Raw genomic sequence first — 24,741 nt, 5'->3', positions numbered from 1 at the left:
TCGGAAAAAGCTATATATATATCTTACAATGTTGATTTGATTCACGAGATGGAAAGATCTGAATTCGCAAAAAGTTGCTATCGAAGGGAAATAGCATATACAACTCACGCACAATACAATACGGGATATTTATGGATAAAACTTTTTGTAGTAGTGCGCACGCGAAAAAAATCGCTGCAATGTCTGTTTTTCAGGTAATTGCTTTTCTAGAGAAAAAACCGTCACGTCATCCGCCCATACCGTCGTTTTCAATATTTACATGTACGCTCGTCGCATCGCGCGCACAAATCGCGTTGTCGATTTCGATTTTGCTTTTTTCTCTGTCGAACTTACATATTGACAAAAAAGAAAAATCATCGCGCGGATTCACGAGAATTTGAGAAGCGAATTTTTTAAAATGCGATACAATGCGTTTGTCAAATCGAGAGTTGAGCTAAAAATCTGAGTGCGATTTGCAGGATTAAAATAATAGATAAAACTTTGATGTGTCACTCACTTCTCAATGACTATCTTCATTTGTAAAGGCGTCCCGGAAATAAATCTGAAAAAAGAGAATAATCGTCAATATCATACGTGCGTATGTGAGTATATTAATAATTTAGAGAGAGATATTAATAATTTATAAATTATATTAGGTATCGCGGAAAATTCGTGTCGTTTTTATAAACATCTCTTTAAAAAAAACGACACGAATTTTCCGCGATACCAAATATTTATTAATAATAATTATTAAAAATAGAAACTAATCTTCGTGTAAATTAACTTTCTTAAGTATCACTGATATAAATAAACAAATTTATATTTTTATAAAAGAACTTTGTTTATACAGATATAGAAATTATTATATATAATTATTTCATTTTCTCAATAAATTAAGAATAAGAATTATTATTTTATTTTTTTAAACTTGCCTTTTTTGTTACATTGATTTACAAAAAAAAAACTAAGAGTTTATTTCATAATAAAATAACATTATAAATAGTAGAATCTAAAGTATATTTATTCATGTTATTTAATAGAATGATATTTTTGCGGAACAGCTCGTTGAATGCAAAAAAGATGAGCAAATAAATTCTCAAGTCGCTTGCAATTTTTATGGCGATGGCAACAATGGGGGTTTTAATGGAAGAACATTAGACTCGACTGCAAGTAGTTATAGTCACGCTATGGTCAGACCGAGTTAATTCGCGCATTTCAACATGGTAATTGTACCCATTCGCATTATTGGTCAACTTCAATCGAAATAGAAGAGTCTTTTTGAACGATTCGTCTCACAAAGAGCGGAAATTATTCTTCCGACATCAGAAGTTTGGTTGATAAAATGTCCAATAATATGTCATCGTACGATGCAAATGGAACGCAAATCATTCAACTGAAATCACGGTTCAAATGCTATCATAACAATGAGATTACTCTATCTTTTGCGCATTTATAAAGCTATAGAATGTGTAATTGTTATTTCCGCAATCGCTTAAACTAATTGAACCTAAGAGACTATTTAAGTTTCAAATACACTTTCGCGGGGATTTAATTGCGTTACATTCGTGAGATAATCCAATACAATCTCGTTCTGTTTAAAGTACCCCGATCGTTCATGAGATAAAGGATACGAAATAATGGCCGAACAAGAAAAGAAAAAAGAAATCAGGCATCGTTCTTTGGTAAAGAGATGTATCTTTAATCACGACGAACAGCCGATTCTGTTGTCGGGCTCGTTTTCTGCCGTCACAGATGCCGTACGACGTACTGGCGTACAAGATAAATGGTGGATAAAAAAGGATAGCCGCTGTATCGTGCTTTATCGGGCTTTTCCAGTATAGAAGACTGGTCGCTTTCAGACCTTCTCTCACCCTCCTGAAAACTTCAGACGAGTTTACGCCCCTCGATAAACACTGATTGCTTCTTAAATTGCCCCCAGCTTGCATCTAAGCTCCGCGCGATTGTATTACAGGAAATTGTAACTGTCGCTTCTGTCGTTACCCTTTCATTACGAAATATTTAACGACACTGAGTATGAAATGTTACATCTAAAAATTACAAATAATATCAAATTCTTTTATTCTTAATTACATAATTTTTATTATATTATTTATATTATAATTTATATTAATATTATAATTTAGGCATTAAATTCATGGATATATACATATATATATATATATATATATATATATATATATATATATATATATATATACTTTACAATGTTAAATGTAAAAATATGGATATATCTATGCGACTTCAATATTAAATATTTTTATCAAAATCATAAGAAAACTTACTTAGTGTACGTCAGCGATCATTTTTTATAAACGTCTTGAAAAGATTTATCTATATTCACAGATGAGCGCATTCGAATTAGTTTTACGATACCAACATGCATTTCCGAATACGTGTATGCGTGGTCTATTTACGTGCATTTTGATAACGAAGAAGGCACAGCAGACCAATTCCACCGATTCAACCATTGCGTGACCGCAAACACTTGGGGGATACCTGTGCAATACCATTCAAAGCCCCGGGACACAGGTGCTCTAGCATCGTTCTGTGTCGTTGAATTGGCTACAGCTATCGCGCGACTATTTGCACGGTGTCGTGCAATTTGTACACACATATCCTGAACCTCGAAAAAATTTCAGTAAAAATATTTCGTGCAATGTCGTTCATTTCTATGTAAACTTATCAGAGATTTAATTCATTGCAATTTTTTTCGCGATCTCAATCCCAAGCTCAAGACTATTAGTATCTCGATTAAAGAAAAATCAAATATTTTAATATTTAATGGTATTTTTTGGTTGAAAATTGCATAAATATTATAGCAATAATTCTGTCACCGTGTAATTTAAGTTACTCTTAAATCTGGCTATATTTTTTGGAATTAATCAATAAGCTTATACGATTTGTATCAGCTATGTGCGTGAAATATGTCAACATCGTGATAAAATTGCATTACAACGTTACAGCGTAACAATAGCAAACCTTACGTGAGCGATATTTTAATCTCGCTCGAATTAATCAGCTGACTGATCTGACCGGCAAGTGAATTATGGTCCAGCTTGTGAATTCGTGCCGAGACCGAGGTCGTGACTGTTACAAAACTCGCGTGCCTTTTCCACGACGTAGAAAAAGCATCCATCTGACCTTTTCTCGTCGACATTGATGGACGAGACGATGATTGGTATTCGGGGTTCGAACTGAGAAATAAAGTACCGTTCCTAAGTCCGTCTCTGACTACTATGTACTACTATGTACTACTATATACTATCCCTTCCAAGCTTTAGCAATTTTGTTTCGGAAAAATGTGTACCCGTACAGATCATCAGAAAGTATTAGAGTCAACATAGATATAAAAATATACTAAATATAAAAATAAAAAATATATATATACATCAAGATTTCGTATACATGATAATTTACTAAAGCAAATCAAAAAATTAATGCCATAAAATTGATTACAAAATTTATAAGGTTATTATAAAATTGATTTCTCTGAATTGCGACAAATATATAACAAATATACAATGCGTATTGTATAAATAAATACTTAAAAAATATTGTAAATATTTAAAATATATTATGTAAAAATTTTGTATTATGTTACTTTCATACTTTTACTTACAATATTTACAAGAAATTATAACAGTATTATACATATAACAGCCATTCGAATATTCTTTTTACGTGTAATTTCAAAAACATCAAAAAAATTAATTAAAATCATATAAAATATAAGAATACTTTAGTAACAAAATTATAATTTATGATAAAGCTCCTTTATTATAACTTTACTATAATTTATTCAGGAAGTAGGTAAATTTGATCATTAAATGAATTTGATTTAAATTTTAATCTCATTGATCGCGTGTAATTTAAACTTTCATTAAATAGCTAAAATCATGAAATGAATATTCTTCAGCACGACGTTCTTCCTTCGATTACATCCTTTCTCACTAACGACGGTAAAAAGAACGAGTCAACGGCGAAGAACGGAAGGGCGGAACGAAGCGAACGCGAAAGTTCGCAAAGCCGAGGAATTTCCGGGCGTGTCCCCGCGCGTACACTTTGCTCGCAACTGTGCTACTTTTCTACAGAATAAGGCGGGAAAGGTGATTCGCCGTCCGTCAAAAACCTCTGTCCTTTTTTCCCCGACGAATAAACCGTTCGCACGTACGAATTCGCGATGGGAGAAAAAGAAGAAAGAAGCATGCGCTATGAAAAGAGAGCATTTCGGTTAAGGGGTCTTCTTTTCATCCGCACCGTTATTCAGAATGTAATATCGTCTCATCCCTTTCGAAAACTCACCCTTCTTGCGTACCTTTGGCTGTCCGTGTGCACCTTTAATGCCCACGTTGCCACTTTTGCTACGTAATACGATAATGGCGCGTTAAGCGCGCTTAAACGAGACTCTGCTTTTCTCCTGATCTTCCGCCATTCCTTCCTATCACGCATAGTTTCCAGTTTGTGATAAAAGACTTTTAAAGTGTTGACGCATCCCTTCGTCGGCGACTAAGCGAATATTCATTCGGTTTTAAATTTTTCATGGCGCTTTTTTTAAACAATAATTGAACAAAAGGCAATCTTAAAAGTTAATATATCTCCTTGTATACGTTACAAAAAATAATTATAATTATAAAGTATTTTAATTATGCATTTCTTTAAAAGCATAAAATTTTTTATCGTTTTTACATTCGATCAATGTACATCTGTATACGCGTTTAATAAAACTTATTTATGAAAAAAGCAAAAAATTCTTTATTTTCAAACAATATTTTCTTTATTTTAAACAATAATATTTCTTGTTTATTAATATTAGTTTTACGATTTTGTATTAAACAATTTAAAGTTACACAAAATTTTATAATTGTCAAATATCAAGAATAGTACGATACGATAATTCCCTTGCTACAATTCCCTTGTTACAAGAGAATTTTGAATTAAGACCCAAATTCAAGTACCCTTTCTGCTGGCATCCGTCGTGGTGGCTTTGTACTTATCTTCAAGAGGCTCTTAAGCACACCCGGAAGGGTGGAAAGTATTAATTCAAGCCATTGAACCCTAAGGGCAAACATCAAAGGCGAGGCGCGGGGAAACTATATCGAGTTTATCTTCTCAACCTATGTTTAAAAAGTGTGTGTGTGTGTGTGTGTGTGTGTGTGTTTCATGTTGAGAAAATTAAAGTAAAAGCTCTAGAATTTACGTAAAATCATTATTAGCAGAGAATTCTAACGTGATATAATAATTAGATAATCATAAAGTGTGCTAAAATAAATTTAGTATATTTGTATAGTTGAATTATTTATATAGTTCCTCTTTTCATAACAGAAAACTTTTGTACTTCCTTCTAATAAAAAAAAAGTAATGTTAGTAAAAATAACTTCTTAATAAAGATCTTTGACGAATATAGCATTCGAGATATGGTAAATTTTTTCATATCAAAGATTGAAGACAAAAGTGAATAAAGCGAATTGATAAATAAAGTTCGACATTCCTAGTTTTATTAGAAAAAGTAGAAACATTCAGAAATTGATTAAAAATTAAGAGATTTGATATAGCGGTAAAATATCGGACGTAAGGTATCAAAGATCGAAGAGTGGTATATATGACCTGATTCTGTCAAGAAGTTACCAGTTTTTAACTGAACCATATCTGATTGATTTGTTCTCTCTATATTTTTTTTCCTCTTTTTCTATCTGACAAAACAAGTTTCCCGTTATACTCCGAGCCATAAATTTTGCCCGTTTATTATTCAAAGGTGAATCATTCTGCGGAACACATAGTAAAAAACTTCGCACCTTGAGAGAAGGGTGAATAATCAAAGAGAAATAAACCATTCGCTTGTATCAAGACGATTTCTTTTCATGGATAGATCGTAAACTGACGTCATATCTGTTTCCAGCCTACTTTACCGAGACGGTGACGGTGGCACTGATTTTCACCGGTCTGGAAACTACGATAGCATGAAATTTTTTTCTACTTCTGGATTCTTTCAGTCCTCTTTCTCTGCTCCGCTTTTATGGTTTTATAGTAGCCGAAGATAAATTTTACGTGACAACGATAAGCTTTTTTCTCTCATTATTTGAGAAACTTATTTCGAAAAGGGATTAAGTCAGTGTTCCTTTTTAGCAAAAATATATGTTATGTTTTATCTCTACCTCTCATATCAAAATATTAAATATTGAAATACTGAAATAGTATAAATATAATAAAGAACAAAAAGTTAATTTAAACTCTTTTATAATAGAAACAAAAACGGATCATCCATTCAACTTTAACATAAATTTTTATGAGAATATACATTTTCATGATATAATGTATATCTACATAAATACACACACATATATATATATATATATATATATATTTATTTATTTATTTATTTCCATTTTTTATCCTCTGTATATTTACAACAAATTTTTTAAAAATATGTTTTACATTATAATCAGAGAATCTCTAACTGCGTTGATTTATATTGAAAAATGATTTATACTGTAATAATTAATAATATATTGAATTTGCATATTACTATAAATTTTTATATAATACAAAAATTTTGAGTTAGAATTGAGTCACCGACACTTGCTGGAACAATGCCGAAAATTGATAGCTCAATAAAATATGTCAACACATGATCGGAAAATAGATGTAGATTATTAATTATGTTCTACTGTCGGATGAAGGAAAGTCAATGATATATTCCACTTTTTTGTCTACTGGCAAATTCAGAGAAATTATTCATTCACTAAAAAAAAATGTTATGCAATATTTCTACCTCTAGCATGAAGATAAGAAGAATGACACCTCGAAAGATTCCCAATCTAGAAACGTTTTTCAGCAGTGATAAAATGCTGTCAATTTTTTCGTTGAGATTTCTGATATCCGAAAAGTCACCTGCCGAAAAGACTCAATGTGGATAAATTACAACTTCAATATTTCAACCGAAGCTCAAGATTAAAAAAGTAGAAGACTAATTAGAAAATATTATAAAATTAAATGTACAAAAATATGTTAAACTTAAATTTAAAAATTCAGAAATACAAATCTGATTATTTTTAATTGAAAATAATTGAAACATCAATAATTATTCCACTTATAATTATTGATTGTAGAATTGTAGATCGTCATGTTAATGCCTTAAAATAAAGTTAAAATAGAAAATTAGAGGATGCTTGATATCATTTAAGAAATAATCGTTACTTCCTGTTTGTCGATCGAACTATTTAAAGAGTATGATAAATGTTTCTAGCATTACATATATACTGTTTATATTTTGAACAAACTATGTACAGATAGAAGTTGTATTTGTAACGTGCTATTTTTATCGAATAACACATTGTTTATCTGCTTTATTCGTTATTATTTTTATTGTTGCAAACCAAAATTTGTAAAAATTTAAATGTCTTTTTATAAATACTTTATATATTCAAAATTACTTATGTAAAGTTTGCGATATTAGTTACAAAGATTTAGAATAAATTAATATTTTGTTTATTTACTGAACAACAAACTTCGCTATGTAACTTTACATAAACCATCTCAAATATTTAAAGAATTCATATGAAAAAATTGGAATTTTCGTTATTATTTTATAATACATTTCTATACATTTCTATACATTTCTCTCAGAGAGATAAAAAAAATACTACTTTTGATCCTAATGGTCGAATCATCGTTAAATGTTTTGTATGATTTTTGTAAATGCAATCTATTATAGAATGAAAATTTTTTCATAACTTTTTTTCTTATTTTGAAATAGATATAATATCTACATCTTTAAATAATACCTATTTCTGCCTGCTCTTTTCTGACTAGACAACGAGAACGGGGTCGACCAATACTTGACCCAGTATTTCAAAGCACTTCAGAGATATCCATAAATGGATCAAGTACACAAAGAATTTTCTCTCGTGTGCGTCTCCTACGTGTGAAGTTGTAACCCGTTTCCGTAAAAGCTTTTATCGGAATAGATTAGATAGCTGGAAGGACCACCATCTACTCGTGACGATGATGTTTGATATGATCTCACTGCGCGCTCACGTCGATGAGAAAAAAATGATCCCTTCGTATGGGCTTCGAAAGTTTGATATTCCGCAGATCATTCGTCTTCAATTCTGCTTGTCAGCGAGGTATTATCACTGCATCTGGAATATCCTGGACGGTCTTTCGTTCTCTCACCAAGATTTCAGGATAATCCTATTCGCAATGCTGTGCCGCGGTCATAAAAGAAAGTACGGAAGTTGAGGAAAATGCAGTGACGAAACAAGGAAAAACACCGATGGAGCGACATTTAACGGTAACTTCAAATGAATGTTTAAGCTCAGAAAAATACGCATAAGATAAGGTTGCAACGAAATAAATTAGCTTTCTGCAAAAAAATAAAACTCTTTGAAAGTTTTTATCAGAGAAAAATGACAATTTAATATCTCTCGTGAATATAAAATAAAAATTTGAGATAATTTTTTGAGATAATTTAGAAAATAAAGATAAATATAAATTATACTTTGGGAATACAAAATATAACGTATAATAACATAATATACCACTACATTTAAAAATATATAATATAAAATATAAAAAAGTAATTAAAAATTTTCATATAATATTACGTTTTTTTTATATATAAAAGAATAATATAACGTTCATTATAAAATATTACCAATTAATAAATGATTTCGATTTTATAGCAATCTTTTGATGGCAATCATTGTTAAATTATAATCATTGTTATATTATTCACAATGCTCAATTCAATTCAATCGCGAATAATATCGAGAAATTATGAGTCACGTGGGATACGAAAGATTTGTCAGGTACGAACCTCAAGTCATTCGTAACCACGGTAAAGCTACGGGGAAAAATCTTGCCCGAGGAAAGTTAAAGTTTTGATCCTCGTCGACCCGATATCGCGGTACGTGCCGAACATCCTACGAGTTCTGACTAACTACTAGTTCTATGCTTCTTCCTTGCGTTCTTCCTCTACCCAGCAAAATAGACTACAAGGTCGTTGCCCGCTTGAATATTTTTGTTCAATAATACATATCTTGAAAGATAACTTGTATTCTCTTTCCTTTAAGGCAGCATTTTTAATTATAAATAATTATTACGTAAAAAGTATTTTATGAAATCTTTAATAAGAAATTAATGTTTTATGATAAACAGTATACATCAAAATTATTATTAGTAATCATTAATTTTTAATTATATCTTATTATACAATATTTCATTATTATTATTTACTTTATTCATAATAAAGGGCGATTTATTTTTTTAATTTACATACTTTATTATTATTAATTTATCAAAAGAAATAGATAATTAAACATAAAAAAATGAAAAGCACATTTCGACTATAATGACTATATAGATTAGCACATTTGGTAATTAAGCACTAAGTGTATGTCGTTATAAAAATTATATGCATAAATTATCCATTCGTGACGCAACTAAACTAAAATGATGGTAAACTAACATTGTGCGAGCTGACAGTGTTCGCAATTTTGTTGATAGCGCAATTTACCCCCACGCTGCGCTGCCTCCACACACACACACACACACACATACACACACTCGCACGCATATGGTAATCGTGTAATATCTCTCGAGATACCAGTTTACGCCACGCAAGAGCCAAATTGCAGCTGCAGCTGCTAGATCGACGCGACGTGAAATATCCACCACAATGATATAATAGAAACCCGACAGGCCAGGTCAGACAAGCATTCTATTCCGTGATTCTTTCGTCACATCATAATTATATATTATTTCCTTACTCGTCTAAAATTCATCCCCTTCTTGTCTCCCTTCGCATTGTCATTCTCGTAACTTATTGCAATTATCATCATCAGTAGAAGATCAAGCAAGACTTTATAATAAAGCACTAATACAAAATATTTCTCCATTCATCGCTGAATTTTTTAGTAAATTTTTTCAGAAGACTTAATAAAAATTTTCTAAATTTATGACAGTTCCTCTAAATACTATTCTTTTGCTGCAAAAATATTTATTTTTTTACTAATATAATTGTGTATATAATTTTGTGTATATAATAAGTATACATATATACATTATCTATCATAAACTTAATTTAGCAAGTATTGTTTATTGTGTTTAAGATAAATATATGATAAGGTAAATATATTATATCAATTAAAACTTTTTATATCGTTTATTACTATAAAAAATGAAAAATACAAAATATTTATTTTTTATATTACAAAAAAATTTGTTTAATTCTCTCTTGTTTCTTTGCCATATACCTCATAAGGGTGAGAGATGCAACTCATGAAAAATTTATAAGTAGAACTAAGACATAAAATGACTTGATAATTATATTAAATTGTAAAATGTGTTTACAAAGTTTTATTAAGGAATAAGAATGATAAATATATGGACGAAATAATAAATCATAATTCTTATTTATTGCATATATTACAATTTATAAAGTGCATGTTTCATGTAATGCATTTAATGCACTGAATCCAATCTGCGCACTCTGTTTCGTTTGCATATCTTTAATTAAAAAGTTATTAACAATTAAAGTTTCGGTGACGACTTAGGACATGTTAAAAAATCGCTTAGTTTACTATACTATATAATAGTTATTGTGATTTGAACTTTCAAGTCAGTCATCTTCGAAGCTTTAATTATTAATAACTTTTTAACTAAAGGTGTTGTAAATAAAAAATTGATTTGTTCCGGAATGTGCAAACGAAAATCTATCAATTAAAATTAGTTAAATCTAATTTGCTTGTGGTTGAAAGGTTAACATGAAATTAGTCTCCAAAATTGTTTTTTTAATAACTTTTTTACCAGAAGTTTGCAAACAAAAATTCGAAATGTATATACCTACACATATAAACGATGAGCAATCAAATGAAATATAAAAAGTTAATTTTTTCAAAAGTTGGGGAGGGCAACTTTATGCGGATGTGTAAATCTTCACGCGGCATAAATATCGTTTATCCTATATTAAACGCAATAACATTAATCTTTTAATAAACAATATATTTTATATTTATATTTATGTATTTTGACGTTAATTTAATTTTTTATTTTTTCTCTTCATACTGTGTGAATAAATCTTATTTAGGTATACAAGATAGAAATATAAATAATATTGCAAAATGTACATTTTGCATTTCACAATAAAGTTTTAACATTTGTTTTCCATATAATAAAATTAAAAGATTTTTATTTCTTCTAATATTATCCTAATTCTTTCTGTTTGATCGTTAAAAATGCTCCGTAAATATGTAATACCGGATGTCGGGATGCATCGCATAACCAACACGATTGACACAAATTGCACGAGTAATAGGCGCGCGTACGACAAAGCGGAACGCAAACATCGGCGAGCCGAAAGTTAGATAGGATTGAGTTCGTGAAACTACGACGACGGACAATAATGTCGGCTTTTACAACTTGTAATTAAATTACCTTGCACGCACGATCGCCGTCGCGCGATCGCGTGCAGTTACATCGTGTGCATCGACCGAGAGGACGACAAAAGAGAAAAGTTATCTCAAAAGCCTGCAATTTTTCAAGAATTTCTTGGTCGTGCAGAAGAAAGAAACGTGATCTATGTGTATGTGTATGTACGTTGAAAAATTGAATTATTTGAAACGATAATAGGAAATTGCACATATGTATGTCTCTATACGCTTTCTTACTTATAGACGTAAATTGAAAGAATAGATAATTTGTTACTTTTTTTTTTAAATAAATAATCAAAAACTTTGCTGGCTTAATATATTCTATGTATATTTAGAGTAGAGAATTATTTTATATATTTAACTTTATACATATTATTTTATATATAAGAATTGTTTTATACATATATAACAGTTTCTTTATTTTTTTACTGATGAGAATATTCGTGGGAATATATCTGTAGCCGGAGGCAAAACTTTATTGAAGTCGTGAGAAGCGAAAGAAAAACGAGATCGGGATTTAAGGGCAGTAGGGTAGCGATGGTACTCATAAAACTTGTACGTATCCAAGATCGACGCGGAATAAAAAGAACCACAGAAAAAGCTCGGATTGAAGAAGAGGAAACAAAAAACGACAACAAGGAGGATATATCGTGAGAGTCTAGACGGCATTTTCCTATCCTGAGACAAAGTATTATAACTCGCAAGTTTGAGAACTCCACGAAAGCCGGAGCGGCGCGGCGGCTTCCACTTTCGTCGTGAATCTGGTGTTCTTCTGGGTCAATCCTTTGGAGTCGAGGACTTTGTGATTGCTCTATATATACTACGCGGAATACGCATATGTATTCACCTCGAGACACTTCCATGTAAAATGCTTTATTACGCACTACAAATAAATTTTATAAATATCATTAATTTATACTAATTCATGCCTTACATACAACACTCCATTTTTTTTTAAATATGTTCAGTAAAGAGAGAGAGAGAGGGAAGGAGAGAGAGGGGGAGAGAGAGAGAGAGAGAGAGCAAAGAAATTTTTCAATTATGATATTTTTAATATAATATTTAGAAAGAGTTTCTCAGGTATACTTTGAAATGAGAGAATTAAATCCGGTTGAACCAGTTTTTCGAAGTGAAAGGAATGCCTGAACTGTGCTGCGTTGCGTAGATTTACTAATGGTGCCGATAGTTTACATCGCCCGAATTAAACTTTCACGAGCACGGCCTGCTGACTCTCCCGCATACTCGATTCGCGGGTTAACACGATCGTTACACGAGTGTCATGCATAATGCATGTACTTTCGTGCACTCTAATCGGCAGTTTACCGTTAATCGACTGCCATTGTTTCTGTTGAGACACGGCTTTGCCCCTCACGCTATTGTTGGATAATTTCATCTCCTCGAGTGCTCCCTCGAGAGTAATACGCACACTCAGATGGAATATCGCATTGTCTTTGATGATTATTGATTACCGTGAGTGTCAAAATGAAAACAATAATCTTAACTCCTCAGAATTATCATAAACTAATTTCCATATTTCATTAACATAATACTTTTTATTAAATATAGTGAAAATCACCTTAAGAGAATTTCTATTTACAGAAAATTTAGATTTTAATTTATAATAAAAATTTAAATAACTATATATGTAAAGCAATTCCATGAAAATAAATCAATATGTATTTTTTTCGTTAAAACAAAAATTATTTCTATCTATTTTAAATACTTTATTGCATTAAATACTCTGTCTTAAGTATATTCTTAAGTATATCATTAAATACTTTCCATTGCACTTTTATTGATTATGTTTAGACGGTTCTATCAATATACTGATTACATGATCATTATTATTCTCCTTTTTCATAAATTCATTAAAAATATATTATAATATCACATTTCTATAAGCCAAACTTTGGCAAAAGATATATTTCTGTCCGGGATCGAATTAGCGACCTTCCGCGTGTTAGGCGGACGTGATAACCATTACATCACGGAAATGCTCTATACATTACAACCTATATACTATGTGAACGCTATCGATTATGCTAATTATAGCCGCAGATGTAATTAGTAAATTATGTATCGGTCCACGTGCACCATACTGCATAGAGCATTATAAATTATGTCTCCTCTATTATATGCAGCTATTTCGCAAATCCCTCATTTTACATAATGTTCAGCAATTAAGACAATAACTACAAAAGGAAGTGCAGAACTTTAGCAGAAAACCAGTTTTGAGAAAAATGTACTCGAGACTTCCACCTTAATTGCAAAATAATAATGGCAGCTGCTACTTTATTAACTGTCAATGAAGGTAAGTTAAGTTACCTGCAAATATTATGCGAGTTAACAAAAATCTTCAAAATAATTCTATTTTATCGTCTAACAACTGGCTCTGATATTATTCGTTACTTAATTTCATTTCTTTTAAATTAATTTCTGATGTAAAAAAAATGTTTCCGCCCGGGATCGAACCGGGGACCTTCCGCGTGTTAGGCGGATGTGATAACCACTACACCACGGAAACTTGTTGAGGAAAGACTTGTTCAGTTTCAGTGATGTTCGGCAATATAGGTGTCTGCTCTAAATTGTCATAAATTTACATCACAATATTTACTTACTTAAATATTTATAGTTTAGAACGATTACTTTAATCGTTCTAAACTGTTATATATTCTATTATTATATATTCTCACTGTTAAACCTATAGTGTCAAATTTAAATCGCCACTGCAATCTAAATTGTCACATTACAATATTAACTTATTTAAATATTTATAGTTTACACTGTTAAATCTATAATTTCAAATTTAACTTAATTTAAGTCATCACTGCTCCTCAATGATACTCAATATTTAACCATTGTTTTAGTATAAAATCGATATTTTATTTTGACACCATATATAGTGTCAATTTAACGCTATGTTGTGTCAAATAGACACTACGATTGTAAATTTAATTATTTTTTAAAGTATAAAATAACGATATATTGAGTAGTAGCAGTGACGACTTAAATTAAATTAAATTTGATATTATAGATTCAACAGTGTAAACTTAAATAAATATTTAAATAAATATTTAAATAATTTAATAATTTAAATAAATATTGTAATATGACAATTTAAAGCAGATTTATGACAGATTTAGAACAGAAACCTATATTGCCAAACATTACTCAAACTGAACGAATGCTCTCATAACAAGTTTCCGTGGTGTAGTGGTTATCACATCCGCCTAACACGCGGAAGGTCCCCGGTTCGATCCCGGGCGGAAACATTTTTTTTACATTGGAAATTAACTTTTCAAAAAAATGTACTTAAACAAAATATATATTAGGTGTTGGAATTAATTCGTAGCGTTTTTTAATGAAAGAATGTTATTTATTTCACATGAGCATTAAAAAATACATTAATGAAAGTACTTCCCATCACTTGTAAAACGCTACGAATTAATTCCAACACCTAATAATTAAATAACAAATAATATCAGAGCCAATTAGATATTGTAAAATAAAATTATATTAAAATTATATTGTGCGAATGAAAATTTCGACCCGGTTACGATTATGGTCCGAAGCTACTCAACTTTCAGTTTCGGTGTCTCAGTTCCAGTTCTTTTAGTGATAACGATGATCGTTACAGGCATATAATTATTAAAAACTGAAAAAAACCGAAATCCAAACGAATCAGATAATCATTACGGTAAAAGAATTGAAACCAAAAGTTGGATTTAGCTTCGGAGACTGTTAGTCGGACCGAAATTTTTTGGCTCGAGTCCTTGATTATAATACATATTTATTCAAAAATTTTTGTAAAACAGTTGTTATTTAAACATGTTATTCATATAACCTCTTGATATATTTATACTTTTCTTAAAATAAAAATATAAAGTTATTTATGCATTATTATTTTTTCATTTATCAACTTTAATATATCTGTTCTGATAAAAATTTTATCATTTGACCAAAAATGTTTGTCGACGTTAGTTATCACAGCATTGCATAACATAGATTCGTCTTTTAATGGGTACATTTAAATTTGTAATTATAAAAAAGATTATCTTGTAAAAATATTGTTATGTTAAATTAATAATATTTGAATCTCAATAAGTCATTTCATAACAAAAAATTTTTCTTCGTGATTAAACAAAACGTTATAAAAAGTATCGCAGAAACTTATAATTGAAGTCTTTTTGTGTTTTTTGTAATAATCAGAATCTCTCTTTTACTTTCATCATGAATGATATTATCAAGTAATTTTATTTTTAAAAACAAAAAAGAATATTTTTAAAATAATCATTAATTTAATTTGTTAAACTTGCGATATTAATTTCAATAATTTTTATTATAAATTACTTAATTAAGATTAATCATTAATAATGCAGATATAAAAGCCCAGTTAAAGAAAACATTTTTATCGCCAAATATTTCTATCGAATAATTAATCTAAAGGAAAATCATTTTTTTCTTTCACATATGAAAAAGCTGATTTTCCGAATAAGCGTTAATCACCAAAAGGAAACTTGCATAATCTTTCTCTCTTATCGGGTGTCGCGTATCCGAGTGCCCTTTAGTAAACCCTTCGTTACTGAAAGCACACATGAGAGGAAACACGCGTCCCTCGAGGACCGAGCTTTAAATATTCACGATTTAATCTAAACTTCCATCTTATCGGGGCAATCCTGCTGTCGTGGATTGGCTGTCGCCGCGGCGGACGAGTTCTCCCGCGAGCATGCGAGTTCCGCCTCGAGAGTGCAGTGACGATGACGTCGTGCAAATAACGCGAATGAGAAACGCAATTCAATCCGTAACCTCCAAAGAGAAAGAGGGCAAAATTATGTTGTATTATTTTGCCGTAATATTTTATGATCTAATATTAACCACAGCATGATGTCAAGTTTTCTACATCAGAAACATTATCCGTAACATCTTATTATTGATCTGAAATCTAAAAAATCTCATTCGTACATTTATTTAACATTTATATAAATTATTTCGGACGTAACTTGTAATTACCAATATCTGTAAACACTAGAAGCAAAGGGTTGCTGTAAAATAAATAGATTGAACTTCTAGAAAACAAAGAGTTGAAGGCTTATACTTTCTGTAATGTGTATATGGTTGTGTTGAAGCCTAAACTAGCAAATCAAAATGTCTCACTGCAATAATATCAATAAAAAATTGTGTAAGTGTATACTTTAATAAATGTATTCGCGTAATATTCGTTCAGAGCAACTACGCGAAGAACTTTCTGTTCAAATCAGTTTTTTCACGATGACGAGGAAGACGGGTCGTTTATCCGACTGTAAAACAAATTCGTATTAGAAAACTATGGAAAACGTCAGTGACGCAGTTGAGGAGAAGATATCATTGTACAATATCATCGTCAAGGAAAGAAATGGCGGAAATTTACGATTCTCTCTGGCGAAAGAGAAATGCTTTTACGTTGATTATTACAAAAAAAAAGTAAGGATGAGAAATTTTGGAAAACGATGATGCAGGCGATACAAGGACGCAGGAAAAACGCGGAGTAATAAGTGACGGAGCAATTTATTATCTGGAAAAAAATTAGTTGCCTCTTCGTTCACGCGCAAGCCGACTCAAAAAGCTCTCGTCACGTTACTTACAATTCTCGTGTAATATTAATGAGCTTCATCTATTTTTTACCTGTCATGGTAAAAGCACATCGTTGTAAATGCATTATGTAAGTAAAATAATGTTCACAATATATTTTGCTCTACTCGCATTATTTTTCATAGCATGCAAAATTTAATTCTATATTGAAAAATCATTATTATATTGTTTTCACAATAGATTATAAATGTAGATTAGTATACATATTTAATATTATAATGTTATAAGTATATTTAATGTTATAATACGTAATATTTTAGGGGAAACATTTTAATGTATTTTTAACATATAGTAGATTTGAGGTAATATATTTCATATATACGTAACTTTGAACAGCAATAACTCAACATCGCCAAAAAACATTGTTATTATCGTCAATATAAGTTTTCTTGCGATATTGGCACATCCTATATGCTATTATAATCGATCTGCTGTCGCAGCACGAAGAGTTCAGAGAAAATTCGCTGACGCATCTTATAAATGAAGGGCTCTGAGCAACAACACGTCAAGCCACGCGTGGCAAATTTTACAAATGATGTGTTCGCGAAGATCGCCGTAAATCATTAACGAGATTTAATAATAACTCTCGTTTGTTGAAAGAGTGACAAAGGTTTTTATGCAAATTTATGTTGTACCTATACATATGTACTATAATCAGGAATGTATTACCAAAAAAATTATAAAGCTATGTCATGAATGAATATTTTATGTTTTTTTACTCGTATTCTACCATTGTATTTAGATGTAGGTAATTATAAAAGAACGCGGTCACCGAGCTGCTTAATTGAAATACCGGCGTTGTAGGGCGTAAGATTGATCGAGAAAGAGTGGTGAGACAATTACGAAGATCGGACTAGATTGATGATATTTCAACGTCAGAGCGCAAAGCAGTGAAATGTGCAAAGAACGCATAAGAAGTGAAAACGGAGCACGAGGAGTTGTATTGTTGTCTGCCAATATTCTGCTAATCGAACGCAAACGATTCCATTAATATTCAATAGGCTAAGGCATCTCGCTAACGTATTGATAAAATATTTCGCAGCATATCACTTTTACGTATTCGCGATCGGAAAAAACTTCCGATCTCTTTTATATAATATCTATTAATGGAAAGTCCATTAGAGGGCGGATACATTTACGTAGCAGTGAAATAATAACAGTTGGATTTTTATAGGTAAATCCGCCGGGATATATCTCAGATGTGTGTCCGTATGTCGTGATGTAAAATGTATATATTTAGAAGATAATTAACAACATCACAAAAGTTTTTATATCATTTTGCAATTTTATGATGATCGAACGAACATATTAATGAGTTCTTTGACGTAAAATGCAAATGTATCATTATATTGCGAATTTCTTCCGCGTAACATGTACTATATGTGATCATGTTTATCATTCGATGTAAACGGAATTTAATCAAAATACCATTATAATCGACATCTTTTCCTCGTTTTTGTACGAATTCTCATCGGTTGGAAAGCAACTTAGAATAGTTGCATATTTTTCGGACTCTTTGCTTTCGAAGAAAACTGTTCCTTCGTGAAAAGCTTCTCCACTTGATATCGATTACCAACGGCGTTCGTTCTCTCGCACTTTTTTTCACTGTCATTCCTTTCCCTATACCGTCTACTGTTTAACTTATGTTCTCGCCTTCAATCGCTCTGTATACGAAGATCCTACAGTCTTCCGAATAACGAAAAATCGCGATCGAACGAACCTCATCCATTTTATTCACGGTAAACCATAGCGAATTCCTCTTCTTCCTCTTTTCAAATCGATAATTAATTAAATAGCCATGATGAAACTCTTACAGTCGAGCGATTTGAAAGTTGGAAACTTTTGCATTCTCGACATCTACGGATCTTATTATAATCTCATCCATCTTATTATAATCTTTCGTATGCATCGATCAAAATAAAATAAAAAAGAAAGAGGGAGGGAGGGAGGGAGGGAGGGAGAGAGTGCATCAAAATCTTGAATAAAAAAGTAAAACATTAGAGGAAAGTATATAATAATAATAATAATAATAACATTATGAATAGATAACTAGTAACTTATAAATTATCTAGTAATAAATTCTTAATTAAATTAATATCATATTTTTATCAATTAAATTCTAATTAACTTATACCGAAAGAAAAAATTGGCAGAATATGGCATTGCATTTTTAATTGGCTGCAATAGCCAATCTTTTCTTTCAGTGTAATATTTTCTACTTTCCTAAATTTTTAATCAAATCAGTTAATATATTCCTCCTTTAAATTCTTAATGAAATTAACTTAAGTATTTATAATTTAGATATTCAAGATTTATTCACGATATTTAATGAAAATTCGATATTATTGACTACTTTATACATCAAATACGAACAAATATCGAGCACTGATTGATGCCATTCAGTAAAAAGAAGCCGTAGGATGCAGGGAAACGAAAATGGGGCAACAGGCAAAAGAGAGGAAAGCAGGGAGAAAGGGAACAAGAGAGGGAGAGGGAGAGGGAGAGGGAGAGGGAGAGAGAGAGAGAGAGAGAGAGAGAGAGAGAGAGAGAGATTGCAGTCACGCTCAGCTGCATACGTCAGATGCATGTACATCGATTGCCGTCAATCGATCCTTCGTGCACGGAGGCGAGGATCTCACAGCGGGATTTCTACACCACCGACTGGCTGCACATCCCTCAGGAAATGCACCAGCTTGAACTCCAGCCGACCGAGACGAAGCCACGCAGATGCATCCGCGAAATGACGCTGTGCAATTAACGATTCGTTACACTCCATAACTGCAAGTTTTTGCATGGCTTCGCGAATCTAATCTTTAAACTTCTAACTCTTTTAAATTATCGTGCGCTCTGTTAATTTTACAATAATCACTTAATATTAATGGGAATTACTAGAAAACATATACAATTTATGAAAATAAAACGGAACAGAAACAAACAATAACCTATTACAAAATAATCCAGGGATCTCTAAAACAATATCTGATTGAAGACGAGAAATTTATAATTATAAAAAAAATTTTTATTGATTCTCCTTTTAATTCGTGCATCTCGCTTTACAACACTTTTATTTTCTTCTTCTTAAATTCTTATTTTCGCTCGTTATTTATCCGTTCAGCGTATCAAAAGGCATGATTGAAAGCTAAGCACACGGAATCGCAAATTGTTTGCCATCTACCAGCAGATTCTCCTCGAGGCGCGTATCCACACGCGGTCGATGAAACGCGCGCGAAAGGAACCTATAGGACATGTATCCGAGTCAGTCTTCGGTACGGAATCACCAGTAGTGCATCAGAGCGGACATGGGCAAGCCCGATAGACGTCGAGCTATTTGCACGAACACGCTATTTGCTCCGCGATCTCGTTTCCCGATGCCATTGCACGGCGGGACCACCATCTACAGGGAGCTTCAAAGGGAACACATACGTCGAATCCCGGACTCCGTTAACATCTCCGCTGAACAAATATGAATCTCGGAGTCTATCAGGTTTGCCCAAGTTTCGCGAAGGTATGCAGCAACTAACGGCTTGCTTCAAGTATATGTTATTGAACACGCACCGAGTTACGAATCGCGCTTAGAGATATCGAATGGAACAGACAGATCTAGAAGACACCTGAAAGGATTATTCTCTAAAATAAATTAATAACTTTATTAGGTTAATTATTGTTTTATAATAATTTCTTTTTATCTCACTATTGTATCTTATTAATTTTATCGTTACTTTAGAACAGCATATGCGTTATCTTTAAAACATGCATTATTTAAAAAATTATTAATTGACTTCTACTTACTCCTTTTATACTTTGCTTTTAATATTCGCAAAGAAAAAAACTTCAAAGTTGTTAAAGGATAGCTCTTGAAGCTAAAATCTGATGTTAAAATCTAAAGCGTAGCTGCCGGCAGGTTAAAAGGTGCTTTAAATTAATTTTCTCAATAACCGTAAAAAGGTGATGCGGAATTGTTTGAAGGGCCAGATAAAATTAATCGGCCGAGTTATAGGATAATTACGAAACATGTCTGACGTAAACGAAATTAAGACAGGTATAACGTCGGCGATTTGCCGCGTACACAATTTAATAGATAGCTATCTTCATTTTAAGCGTTCTAGCATCCGACACAAATAAAGAGAGAAAGATGTTTATAGGAATGTGCTGCATGTGTTTCAGAGAGGAAAATGCTCGAATTGGCTCTGGGAAAACAACACAACGTATTGTGTTCTCTCGCTACTGACATCATGTTGTTATGTTGCACAAGGAGAATACTCATGCGCGCAACATGTTGTTGCACACCGAGTGCATAATTCATGGTGATACGTTGCATTAATTCATCCGTCATATGATACATTTGTGATGCAAGCATCGAACCACTGTTTTCCGAAAAATAGTACTTACGTCAATACTTTGATAATATTGTTACAATATTGTAAAAAATTATCAAATAATTATTTTTTATATTAGAAAATTATTTTATATCAAAAAATATATATTGTAAGCCGACATTGTAAAGGATGCGAACATTTAAAGGCATATTCATGAGATATAAGATGAACTTCAATAATTTTTTATGTTCTTTCAAAGAATAAAATATTATTTTGTAAAACAAAAATCAAATACCAGAATGTATAGCAATAAATAATTATTGGCGTAAAAATAAAATCTATAAAAATAAAAATTTGAAAAAATAAGCTTTAAAAAGGGAATATCTTTTTTCCTCATAATACTCTTGTTTTAAAGTTTACTTTTTCAAATTTTGATTTTTGTGTGAAATACGCCGATGGCTATTTATTACACACTGCACATTCTCGTAATTTACATATTTTATTTAATTATCAATTTGACGTTGTCGAGATTTTATCATTATTTAATTCGCAGCCAATCCGCAGAGTCTGAGAACTGTTCTACAAACCAAATGCGGTACAATAATGAGAAAATAAAACACGGTCTTTTTGTCGGAGCGCAGCTAACGGCCATTTGCGATTACCAGAGCATAACGAGAGCATTTACATTTTACTTACGGTCAGCAGGAGAAAGGAAGTAAAAACGTAACAAAACGAGAGAACCTTCGTTACAAGTATAGTAACCGGACAATGATGGTATTAACGAATGCTTCATTACAATGATCAAAGCTTCGACTTTAATGAAGGTTCACGAGCGTATCGATTACACTCGCAGAATTTTTTCCAAAAATTGTAAATCTCGTTGACAATACGTTATCGATTCTTTTAAAATCATCTTTATTTGAATACGATCTCGTTTTGTATTAAATTATATCGCCTGTTATTTCAAAATTTACTCTGATCGAAGCTTCCGAAAGTAAAAGATATTTCAGATTTCGCTGGTGAGCAAACATTCAACATGATCGATGCGACTGTTATAGCTTCTAATACTCACGCTCATTAATTTTCGTGTAGACGCTTCGGATACACTCTGTGTAATCAAGATAATGAATTATCGTGGAAAATTTGTTCCCCATTCCAACAATCTATCACCGTACTTTAAGAGTAGAAAGTTTGGGATGGTCTGGCGGATCGGTTTATACTACTTTGTCTGCGAGTGACTGAGCGTAACTACTTGCTTCTCGGACAAGCGTACACACACACACACGCATACACAGCACACGGAAACGGAAGTACGCGGTCGCACGACGAGTAAAAGTTTCAGGACTCGCTGTTTTCCGTTTCTACGTCACACGGTCCAGGTGGAATTCCGGACCCAAGTAAATAAATGAATACTGCCGCCGTTCATCTTCGTCTTTCAAAGACGAACAGGCACCTATTCTTTTCCCTTGCAAACAAACTACTTCTGATTTCTTCTAAGCTTTCGCAAAATATTTGTACACATTATCGCGTCGTCATCAAATGTACATTTATTACTAACTCTCTCTGACAAGCGCGAAAAATATATTATTGTAAAAACGGGAACATAATTAAAGAACATTTTAATATCACTGTGTCTCTTGGAAGTCTTTCTTCATGTGAGATTAATACGATATAAAATTTTTAACGAAATATTTTGCAACTTGTCAAAGCTAATTTCCTCCGGATCGATATTTCTAACGCTTATATTTGGAAAGTGTTTGTCGTGAATGCCAAATTTACGCCACGCTATATAGCTAAATTCTGTACTTGATATAGCTTGATATATATAAGAGCACACACATTCAGTTAACGAAAAAGAGGAAAGTTACACAGAAATTTATGCTAAAAAGATTACATCGAGATATAAAACGTCTAGTGCTCTTTCTAATGCAAAAGGATTAAAGAGTAGAAAGGAAGGTAGAGCTTTCTGTCTAATTCTAGTTTTCTAGAAGAGTAGAAAGAAAAGCAGAAAGATCGATCCAAGCGAAGTGACCCAGTCGAGAGTAATTAAGAAAGTTGCCGGCGTACGAATCGTCCGTTATTAAACCCACGGTGTTCCTCAAATCGAAATTTATATCTAGGTCATCGTTCGGACGCGCGCCCGAAGGAAGGCGAATTTATCATCGGAATTACGCGGGAAATTTTAATTAACTCATTCTGTGTTCCAGTTTCCTCTATTCCTGAAGATTCCTCTCGAATTCACAAAAGTAGGAACCACTTTTAACAGAGAGTTTGAGAAATGGCCATATCTTATAGAAATGAAACAACAAAGTTTCTTTTAAAGATTTTACTTTTCAACGAACAAAATATAATATTAATCAAAAGTTTAAACTAAAAATACATACTGTACAACACACGCAATACACATATATGTATACAATACATGTAAAACTTGAAACACATAATTAAATTAATATATAACTAATATATTCGTAATTAATATAAGTAACATATGATTTTATTATTTTATTTCTATAAAATAGACCAATTCAATAATTTGTGAATCTACTTTAGATACGACTTTATATTCAAAAGAATTCATGAATTATGAATATAATCTGTTGTTTCGAATCTTTTTGTATTTTGTCGTGAACAAAGCAAAACTCTGTGTATTATTTTATTATTTCTCTGCTTTCGATAATTTAATTTCAATTTTCCAAAAATAAAATACAAGACCACTGCTTAAAAAAGAAAAGCGGCTATGATTATGGAACACGCGGCTTTTCACGATCAATTCCGAAACTTCCGATGAAAACCTCGCTAGATGAGACTCTCACGAGATAAGTGAGTTATCGGCTCTCGTGTTAACTAAGTTAAGAATGTCCTTCCTCCAAGCGTTACGCAGCCGTAATCGCGCCAACGAATTCTGGCACTAACCCGTTAATGAAGGATCATCCACGAGGCGAATACTGCTCGACGAGATTCGAAATTCGTGAACATCGCGCTATCTCGAATCCGCTTTCCTCTCTACTTATTTATCTCTTTATCTTTTTATTTCTCTCTTTTTCTCCTCCTCCCTTTCTCTCCCTCTTCCCTTTCTCTTTTTCTTTCTCTCTTTCTTATATAGAACGTTATTTTAGGATTAAAGCCGTTCGGGTATCACAATAATAATCGGGCGAGAAATTTCCTTGCAATTTACATTTGGCTGCCGCGAATTTGTTATGTTGCATGAAATATCTAAATTATGGTAGTTCACAAAAGAACAATTCTAATTCTTCTATCACAATTCTGCATCATTTTTTTAAAAATTTTTTCGCGTCGAATTGTTGTAGAAAGTATAGCGTGAAACTCTTTCGAAACATAACCTTTAAAAAAACATCATCGTTGTT

At 31.9% G+C, this 24,741-nt stretch overlaps 1 protein-coding gene and 2 non-coding genes across 3 annotated transcripts in view; 2 read left to right on the top strand and 1 right to left on the bottom strand.

Annotated features, from left to right (window-relative positions):
* LOC147908553 (uncharacterized) overlaps positions 1-24,741 on the top strand; it is a 99,322-nt gene that overhangs the window by 25,326 nt on the left and 49,255 nt on the right. The window lies entirely within an intron of this gene.
* TRNAV-AAC (transfer RNA valine (anticodon AAC)) lies at positions 13,881-13,953 on the bottom strand. Its single transcript has one exon. It is a non-coding gene; the product is annotated as a tRNA-Val (tRNA).
* TRNAV-AAC (transfer RNA valine (anticodon AAC)) lies at positions 14,629-14,701 on the top strand. Its single transcript has one exon. It is a non-coding gene; the product is annotated as a tRNA-Val (tRNA).

The sequence above is a fragment of the Acromyrmex echinatior genome, chromosome 9, assembly GCF_024713525.1.
Source record: "Acromyrmex echinatior isolate Ae372 chromosome 9, ASM2471352v2, whole genome shotgun sequence".
NCBI lineage: Eukaryota > Metazoa > Arthropoda > Insecta > Hymenoptera > Formicidae > Acromyrmex > Acromyrmex echinatior.
Note: the sequence above shows the minus strand (reverse complement) of the source record. Positions and strands in the feature narration are given on the sequence as shown.